Source organism: Pinus tabuliformis, chromosome J (assembly GCF_031772625.1).
Source record: "Pinus tabuliformis cultivar Carrire ecotype Pingquan chromosome J, CPIR1, whole genome shotgun sequence".
Classification (NCBI taxonomy): domain Eukaryota; kingdom Viridiplantae; phylum Streptophyta; class Pinopsida; order Pinales; family Pinaceae; genus Pinus; species Pinus tabuliformis.
In genome coordinates, this window is record NC_142295.1 from 1,435,939,898 (window position 1) to 1,435,950,508 (window position 10,611).

Genomic DNA, 10,611 nt, shown 5'->3' on the forward strand with positions numbered 1-10,611 from the left:
CATTATAAGGGTTTATATAAACAAGTCTTCCTAATAATAGTCACGTATATATTCTGAGCTAAATTTGGTCCGAGTTTATAGTGTTGCTTGATGATGATAGTTGATGAATTCTATTGAATTTTATGTAGTCTGTCAATGATGCCTTGATCATGATGGTTTGTATCTATTGTGAATTGGTTTGATCTAGTTGAAATGGTGGGTTGAGATTCAATTTAGTGATTGTTTTGCTTTAGTATTCAGTCACGTGATATTACAATGATTTCGTTGGTTTACAATGCTTCAGTGATTGCATTTCATATTGTTATGCAACCAACTCACAAATAGATAGATCAACGATTTAAAAATTATCCTCTTCGAGGGGGAAACCTCCTTTACATTACATAAATGAACAATTCTTGGATGCTACAAATGATAAGGCCTTCTTTGTATATATAGGAGTCTAAGGGGTCACAATATAATTAGAGCCTACATAACAACAATAATGTAAGGGCATGACAATAACAATAAGGGGGATACACTAGTATTATAGGGACCTAACATGCTCCTCTCATTCAAAAAAGTGTTGTCCTCAATGCTTGAGTAGTTATGGATGCTTATGTATAAAATTATCATCCTCCCATGTGGAATATTCAGCGGGTAAGTTCTTTCACTTAATGAGATACTCTGAAATTGATCAATTCTGTAACTGTCAAGTTCTTGTTTTTGTGACTGCTTCAGGCTCACATATGATTTTTCCTTCTTCATAAAGTTTTGGAAACACTATTTGAATTGGATTCTTGTCACCTATAACCTTCTTTAAGCATGAAACATGGAAAACTAGGTGTACTCATGAAGATGTAGGCAACTCCAATTTGTATTCCATAGTACCAATATTTTGCAACACCTTGTAAGGACCATAGTACATGGGTGATAATTTATTATCCTTCTTAGATTTCTTGAGAGACATTTGTTTGTATGGTTGTAGCCGTAAAAATATCCAGTCACCTACATCAAAACTTCTTTCACTGCGATGTTGATATGCCTGTTGTTTCATTTGATTCTGTGTCAGAGTTAGGTTATCCTTTAAGAGTTAGAGAAATGTGATCTTCCATTTCTTGAAACTTATAATTTTCTCTTAAAAATGATGTGATGTATGGTGGATGATATCCATAAAGTGCTATAAATGGCGTCATTTTTGCTGCAATATGGAAGGAAGTGTTATACCACCATTCAACTAGAGGTAGCCACTTCATCCATTGTGTTTGTTTTTCAGAAACAAAGCAACAAAGATATCCTTCCAAACGTTTTCTCACTATCTTAGTTTTCCCATCAGATTGAGGATGATAAGATGAGCTATGAGCTAATTGAGTACCAAGACAAGAAAATAATTCCATCCAAAAATTTCCAGTGAAAATGGGATCTCTATCAGTTACTATAATCTTTGGATTTCCATGAATATTTTGAATTGTTTCCATAAATGCAGTAGAAACTGTGTTGGCTTTAAAGCGATGAGATAATGCATAAAAGAGTGCATACTTGGTAATTTTATCAACTACCACCATGATGACACTCTTTCGTTCAGATTTGGCTAAACCTATGATAAAATCCATTGATACCTCCTCCCAACACTAACTTGGAATGGCTAAAGGTTGTAGCAGACCTAAGGTCTTAACTGTCTCAACTTTATTTTGTTGGCAAACCAAATATTCTGCCACAAATTTCTGAATATAAGGTTTAAGGCCATCCCAAAAAAATTCCTTCTTGACCTTATGGTAATTTTCTAAAAATCCTGAGTGCTCTCTGTTATGTTCCTATACCAATAGGAGTCATAATTTTTGAATAGCTGAGATCAAAACTGTAATATGTACATACCTTTGCTTTCTGCAAATGTTTTCCATATTCAAAAAATAAAAATAAAAGATTAAAAAATGTAAAGAGGGTATGTCCTAAAAGAAAAATCAAAGGACAAAAAGAATAAAAAGGTCAAAAAAGATGAAAAATGAACCCCAAGAAAGAAAAAAGACCATGAAAGTGTGCAAGTCAAAATGCCACTACCATTTACTTTTGATGTAAAATAAAAATATTGTGTGCAGCTTGTTACCTTTGCCACAATCCATGGATAGTCAAAATATTTAAACTTGGCTATTTCATGTTTATAGATAGAGAATAAAATCTGACCAAACTATTTAATCTTGGCAGATAAGTAGATAGGTAGAGAAAATTGAAGGAGCTCAACAGTTTAATCTGAGCCCTTGGATGTAATAAGGATAGACTTAGATAGATTACTCTTCTAAAAGAAAAGAAAAGAAAAGTTTTGATAAGGTTTTGCCAGCTTAAGTGCACCCTAATAAAAACTAGAAAAATGGTAGGATAAGTAGATGGGTAAGTAGTTGAATGGTTGCAGAGTTGTGATGATTGATTAGATAAAATCATATAATCTACCTTCATCATCAAATTTCTAAAGTATGGATGATAATTGAGCATTTACACAAAGTCAAGTGATTAATTTTCCCATTCATTTGACCCTTAATTTTACTAATCTCCCATAATAAAAGTCAAAGGTACCTAAACCCTTAAGTTGAAGGGGCTCAGAGCATTTCTCTGACTTCTAGAGGGACTGGACCCTCGGCCCAATAACTTATAGGTTCCAAGTACTTAAAGTCCCCTCATAAGCATTCACCCCTCCATAATTCACTCATTTCCCCTAAAAGATCCCTTTTCCTAAGGTAAAAGCACCATTTTCCTAGAGAAAGTAATCACCCCCCAAGCAAACCCCTTTTTCACAAAAACCCACAAATGTGCATTTAGCCTAAGTTATAATGTTCTATATGGAAAGTAAATAAATTTCAAACACATTATACTTAGCGCACTTCATGTTTCCACCTTCATTTCATATTAACTCCTAATTTTAATTATATTTACTAAATCCTAAAAATACCCCTTTCCCGTATACTTTATTAAAAACCCCTATGTTAATATCCCGCCCCGAAGTTTGAAACATAAACTTTATTAATAAACTGATTAATGGGTTAATTAAGTCAATCAACAGCTAATTAATAACCAAGACCCACCACCGAATAAAAAAGATTAATTAATTGATCTACGGTTAATTAATAATCAACCTCGCCAATGAAATCACTCCCAACACCATTAAACCTCCATAATCCTTCATTAATTAAATCCCGCCACATTAAAACCCCATCGGGCCCCTCCATTAAACTTCATATCAAATCATCACCCCGATCACTATACGATCTAACCCCTTTTGATCCAAGCAGTCAATGCTCATATCGCGCGGCCTCCGAACACTGACCTTTACTTGCCCGATATGTGTGGTTTCACTATTCACCCCGCTGCTATGTGGTGCTTGATGAATGGCATCGGGCGACTTCCCCCCAAAACCACTTTAGCCCAAAATTAGTTTGATCCGATCCCGCTTACCGCCTCCCACTAAACAACAAAACGTCGCATCCCCCTGCTTAACGCCAAGTGTCCTTTTCCTAGTGTACCAACAAAATAGTTGACTTTACGAATAAAACTAAAAAACTCATTGTTTTTTGTTTTATCATGAAAAATACTGCTCAAACCTCCATGCAAGCACTAGAGTACATGCAACCATCAACCCACGTCCAACTGCCAACCTGTTGAAGTTGCTGAAACTCCAGACCACCTTTCAGTCGTGTTCGCTTCCTTCAAATAGTGCACAGTCACCCATCACTCCATTCAAGGTCGAAACCAGGTATTTACCCAAATTCGCTATGAAACCCTATTTTATTACGAAACCTAGACTCAATTGCTTCAAATTACTAAGTAATTTAGTAAAATAGTTTCCCAGTGACTCCAAAATACTCTGAATTAGACCAGTTTTCCCCAATTTTACTGAAAACCCTTCACCCCCGTCCTTGAAACCACAAGAACCAAGGATGGCTACCCCAATTGCATTGAATGTCCTGCCCATTTCTACTCCTCACAGGGATTTAGACCATCCCCCACTGGTAGATAAATATTTTCAGATTAAAGATACCTTTGTTCAAGAATCCTGTTTGAAACTATACTACAGGTACAGAGACCAGTACCTGAACCATGTAGACTACATAGGACTTTGGGAATCAGGTTTACCCAAGTACCAATTCCCCAAAGTTCATATCTTCCCAGAGATTATCCACTATTGCCACATGAACTATAGCCCTATTCAGATAGCGGTGATGACTCCAAGCCATTCTGTATTATTTACCATCACTGCTGAGTCCATAAAAGAAATGCTCCAGTTACAACCAATCCAAAGCCTGACCCTTATTTTTGTTGGAGATTTGCTTAACAGATTCCCTACACTCACCTTGATCAAACTTGCGCGGTTATTCCAGACCTTAATTAGGGAAGAACAATACATTCCAAAGGACCCTCCCCCTTACATGTGGACTATTTTCTTTGATCTTGGCCAAGACATCATAGAAATGATATCCAGTGTGTTAGGACAGACTACAAGTGAATTTGTTGATGAGATTATCATATCCTTTATGTCCATCTACTCTCTTGGACAACCCCCTACCACCACGTTTGACTATGCTAAGTTCATTGCTGATAAGATGCATGATCAATTCATGAGGATGGATAATGAAAGAGTGCTTAAATATTCTTCAATTTTATATCATCTTTTCTTGTATTATCAAGCTGACAAATTCCCAATCACACTCCAGAAGCTTGATACCAAAGGCAACCCTAGATCGGTAGTCTTCTGGACTTCATTAATCCACCTATATGACTCTCAATATTCTCATATTGATTTCACAGATCTCTTTGTGCACCCAGTGGGAACTATGTTACTAGGAAGCCCTCCCCCAAGAATCAGTGCGAATATCAGGAGGGTCCTACAGTTGTCAAAACAATATAGAGTGGGGGATTGGTACTTGTACTGAAACCACACTGAAACCAGAATATATGGATGTGAGTTGGCTCCCTATAATCTGCCCAGATACCTCCCCATGAGATTGTTTACTCTGGAGTACTACAGGAAAATGATCAATTCAGATGAGGTTCATTTTGTGAAGGCCAAGAAGAAAGCTCAACTTAGGATAAAAGATCAGCTTGGCCCCTTCATATGTAACAATAGGGAAGCAGGAAAGGAAGCAGAGGAAATCCTCCAAAGGCTGAAACTTCAACAAAGTTTTATCTGGAGATATGACCCTTTAGAGTTCATTTGCAATAGGAGACAAAAGAACAAATTATCTCCTTACATCTGCCATAGAATTCCTGAAATTGAACAGAGTGCTAATCAACTAGAATGTGTGGAAAACACTTTGATAGACCGAGATAGCACAGAAGTTGTTGTCAATAATTTATTGATTGATTTAGAAAGAAGACTTGATGAAGATTCATTTGTACAAGTAACAGGAGAATCCCAATCTCGGAGGGAATCACAGGGACACAGTGGGAAAATAGTAGAAGAAGGACCTCAAGAGAAGCAACCATCAGAGCAGCCAAAGGAATCAGAACAACTAGAAATATCAAAAGAACTTGCTCAACTAGAACATATCATGAGCAATCCTCCTATTTTACAGACTCCTCTAAATGAGGAGAGGAATCCTAAAAGAGATAGAGAGGAGGCCACTCCTTCTAGTAGACCTGTTAGCTAGACTTATGTCAAGAGGCAAAGGTTGAATCCATTTTTAGAAAAAGAGTTTACTAAAGAAACAGAAAGAGTAGAAGGCAGGCAAACCACTCCCTCAGGAGGTAAAGAACCTTCCACCTCATAGGCTTAGATGCTATAGAGACAACAGAGCATGGAAGTATCCTCCTTCAGGGCTCCAACTGGCCAGAGCCAAGACATCAGAGAGAAATATAAAGAAATAAAGGCCAGGAATGAAATATTGAAGGCCCAAAGTTATGCACATTACCTAAAAATGGCTCCTAATAATCAGACAAGATTAATGTTAGCCTTTGATGTGAAAGAAGGAAAAATGTAGATGACTTTCATGAAGCCAACTACACAGCAGCCCAGGTCAATTGCAGATTATTTAAAGATAGACTTTGAAGTATTGGCAAAGGATATCCATCCTATTGACCAAATAGAATTACACAAGCAGACCAGGGAAATGGTCTATTCCACCTTGACCAGTAAGGCTATTACAGCTCACCAACTCCAAAATTCGCTGAATAATATATCAGCACAATTCCAGTTAGAGAAAGCCTCTTCACAGGCCAAGGATATCAGGATAAATTCCTTAGAGGACTTAGTCATAGAACTGGGGCATGATCCCAAAGATGTGAAAGCTACAGAAAAGCTTATTAAAAAGAAAAATGATGACATAGCTACACTGAAAAAGCAGCTTAAAATTCCTTCTGTGCATCATCCTCAAACAAATGAAGTGTTGGAAACTCAAAAGGAGGAAGAGCTTATGGACTTGGTCCTTAAGTTGAATGAACAACTACTCCTCGGACTGTAATTCCTACAGTTTCTATAGTAGTACCCTCCACATTAGCTACTTCATTAGCACTAACAGTTCCACCAGCTACTGCTCTGCCAGTTACAAGTACATCAACAAGCACATGGACATCTACAGAAAAGACAACTGAATTGGTAAAGGCCATGGAGGAAATGACCATCCAGGCTACTGAGCTTAAAAAACTTAGAGAACAAGTGTCAAGTTTGGAAACTGATTGCAAACTTGCACAGATTCAACAGAAAGAAGAAGCTCAAAAGAATCAAAGAATGGGAGAGAGAATAAAAGTCCTTGAAATGGACTTGACATTACAACAACCACTTGGATACATGAAGGAAATTCTTTGGGCCAACATCATTGACTCCATCAATGATGTTTGGCCTTCTATTCAAGTAATTTTTGAACAAACTGAACTAGTAAAAGTTGCTACAGAAGAAATCCACAAGACAATGGAAGAATTGGGAGATAAACCTGAAGAAGCCAACCAATTGATAACATTCCTCAATAGCAGAAACAGGTATCAGCTTGATGAACTGGAAATAGAAGACAGAACAGGAACAATCATAGAAATAAAGAAGGTTCTCACTAAGAGGAACCTTATGCTCAATCTTGAGAAAAAATTTCTAGAGTATCCAAGAAAACATTGATATATTTATGACAAAGTATGGAATTTTAAGGGAAAAAGGACTCCCCAGTCCCATGGTAATACATGACAAGATGATGACCCAAGATGATTATAGTGAAAGACTAAACAAGCTGGCCAGAAGCCAAGCAAGTACTTCAGGGGTAAAATCTTTGCCCACTGGAAAGGTATTATATGATAGTCTTGAAAATATGTTTTTTATAGAGCATGAGGTCAAACACTTGTTCATCAGTAGGCCAACTTTTGCTAAATATACAGAGGCTAATGAGATATATTGAAAAATGATAAGGATGAAATTACCTGACAGTGAATGGTGGATGAAACTAACAGATTTACTATAAAGTTACTACAATAAATCTATATGGTAAAACATGGCTGCCAGGTAAAAACAGGTAAAACAGAGTCAAAGTATAGTAGGTAAAGAGTATCAGTAGGTAGAAGACATAAAGTGAATCCAGCGCTAAGTATCAAGCAACTGAAAGAGCCAAATCCGAATTACAACAGACAGCACAGTCACAATAAAAGGGATAGCAAGAAGGTTGTTCTCCATCTGTCTCTATCTTCATGCTTTAAGATATTTTCGGTTTCCTAGAATAATTCTCATATTGTTATGAGATATTTTGTAACAATTTTTGTATAAATACTTCACAAAATGAAGTAATTAGTGTAGATTAAAATACATTTCTGTAGACATTTTATATTGAGCCAAGGAGCTATTGTACTTAAGACTGGACTAGTTTTGTTGGATCATGAAATAAAGCTAAGGACATTTCACTGGATTCTTGTGCACAGTTGGAACAAATAAGTATTATCTCTTCATGTTTAAATATTGTTTTCTCGTCATGCTATAAATATTCACATGTGTCTCTTATGAAATATGAAAAGTAAACAAGGAATGATATCTTTGAATTATCTTAAATGCTCTCTGTTTTAACTGTTTACTTTCTATATGTTTTCTACTAAACTATCTGGGTATGGGAATTCTTAATTGCTCCCTTACTTTCGTAGTTCCCCTCCCTTGTTCCATAGTAAAGGATTCTTCATTGCCCTTTGCTACTAATCATCCTTCTTTTCTTCATCTTAATCCCAGTTAAGGATTCTTCATTGCCCTTTGCCCTGGTTAGGACTACCTCATCCATTTGAACCTGCAAATTTTCGTTTTGCTGTGTGAGCCTGCCCTGTGAACTCTTACTTTAGTGATTGATCAAATCCAATTAAGCCACTCTTTGATTGACTCCATAGCCCAATGGCCTGAATACTTGTTCTACCCATCCGTTTTCTTAATTCCACCACCCAATCAAACAAAAAATCATGAGCACTAATAACTAGCCAGAAATCCCATCCAAAACAAAGTTAAATTATAAAGAGAGAGCCCTCTCTGGACTTAGGTTGGCTAGAACCTGAGTCTAAGAGATTAGGTTTGTGGTTACCTCAGACTATTCCTTCTTTAATAATGTAGAAATTTTGAATAATATGACAGTTATTCATAGAGATTATCCCGATTATACACTATTGCGGAATACATGCATAATACATAACCTCCTCTACGTTGATCATCAATTTTGCGGAATTAAAAACAATGAAACATCAATCGCATGCACACATTAACACAGTATGTAACCTGAGGAAAGCATACAGCTGAAAAACCCACATTATCTGTATATTATAATGATTGAGAACATGTAACAATACATAGTACAATACTCCTCACAAGTACTCAGTACTATCTCCACTTGTTACACACAAACTAGCTCAGATCTGAATCAATCATAGGTTCAAATCTCCTGCGCTGCTTGCCTGCCTCCACTGCGCAATCCTGCATGAGAATAATGAGAATGGCTGAACCAAACTCGTATTTACTTGGCCGAACCATGCAATCCTCATTGGCATTACTCAATCCATTGATTGTGCAAATCTCATGCACAACTATAGTCACAACTGACAGCTGTCTTGCCCTTTCACTCACCTCTAACACCTGTCTCCACTGAACTGTCCATGCACTGAGTTAACTGATGTATTCTTTAGTTGATTTATGAGTTAATAATTAGTGAATTAGTTAATAATTAATTCACATCACTCATCACTAGTGTATTCTGCAGTTAGACTAAATATAACTAGTTCAACCAAGTCAAACTGAACAAAACTCCATCAACTCCTCAATCAACTCCACCAAACTCAATCACTTGAGTTCTAACTGAAGTCCATCATGCAATAGCTCAACAGACCCATAAGAAATCGTATTTCCTTTTGGCAGTTGCATGTGCCACATCCGTAGCTCGAACTGAAGTGCTCCAAGAGGATAAGATAATGTTTATAGTCCAAATATTATTAAGAGCTAATAATATTCGCCTGTTCTATTTTTAGCCTGGCAGTCTAAAAATAGACTCCGCCCATATGTCTAAAAATAGAAGTCCATCTATTTTTACCAACATGACCAATCATCTACAAATAGCATCCTCCAACTCATAGACCATGATCCATATGTCTAAAAATAGACTTTGTGCCAAAAATAGCCTGCGGGCCCACTTAGTGAAGGCGACCTCTTTTCACTAAGCTCCATCATCTTGTTGCATTTTCAACACTCCCTCTCAACAAGATATGGATTATCAGCAACCCCTATCCTGCAACTCTGGAATGTTCTGCATGCAACACATTTGCCTGGTCCACTTGCTCCAACAACACTTGGAACAAAAAACACTCCCAGTTGACCACTCTGTTGGGCTAGGAACATACTCTGATGCTGAAGCCCTACCTTCATTTGACAAGTGCTCCCTCTCTGACATCTGCGCTACTGCAACATCTCCATGCATCTCGCACCATTGCACACCTCTCTGTGCCACCTAGCACTGTGCAAAACACTTGTGCCTCTCACATTGCTGCAGCCTACTAGCTATGCGTTGTCCTGGGATTCCCTACACTGTCGCTCTCTCTGCCACTCCATCCACATCTGTCTCTACCCAATCAGTCAGTTCCTGCTACTCCACATCGGGGCTCCCTTAGCAAGGTCTCATCTAAGAGGTTGGGTACCTCAAGGATCCTGTCCCTCCTCCTTGGGACGATCAATCCACATCACCCCACCTCCTACCTGGAGGTATGGCTGCATGCAATCCCTCTACCCACGTGGCTCGAAATTTCCCCCTATTGGAGGTCTCTGCATGAGTAGATGTCTCTACTCGATCTCCACTCAGCTTCCCTTGTTGTGGCTGATCCACAACCTCCTGAAGCTACTGCACCAATCGTGGCTCCTCCACAATCGTCTGAGACTTCTTCTGGCTCTGCATGTTGAGAGGTAATATACGCTCCCTCTCAACCACCAAGTCTCGATTAGTTGCCTCGCTGCTCAAGGCTTTGCATGCATCTTGAACCTCAAGAGCATACAGGTTCTTGACCCGTGAACCAATCTGCTTCACCTGTCTAGTGATGATGTGTCTAAGGAAAACCTTTCCCTTACTGAAGACTACATCATAGCCTCTATCTTCCAACATCGCGATCGACACCAAGTTTCTCTCCAGTACTGGTACATACTTGACATCGGTCAAGGTAAGGCAA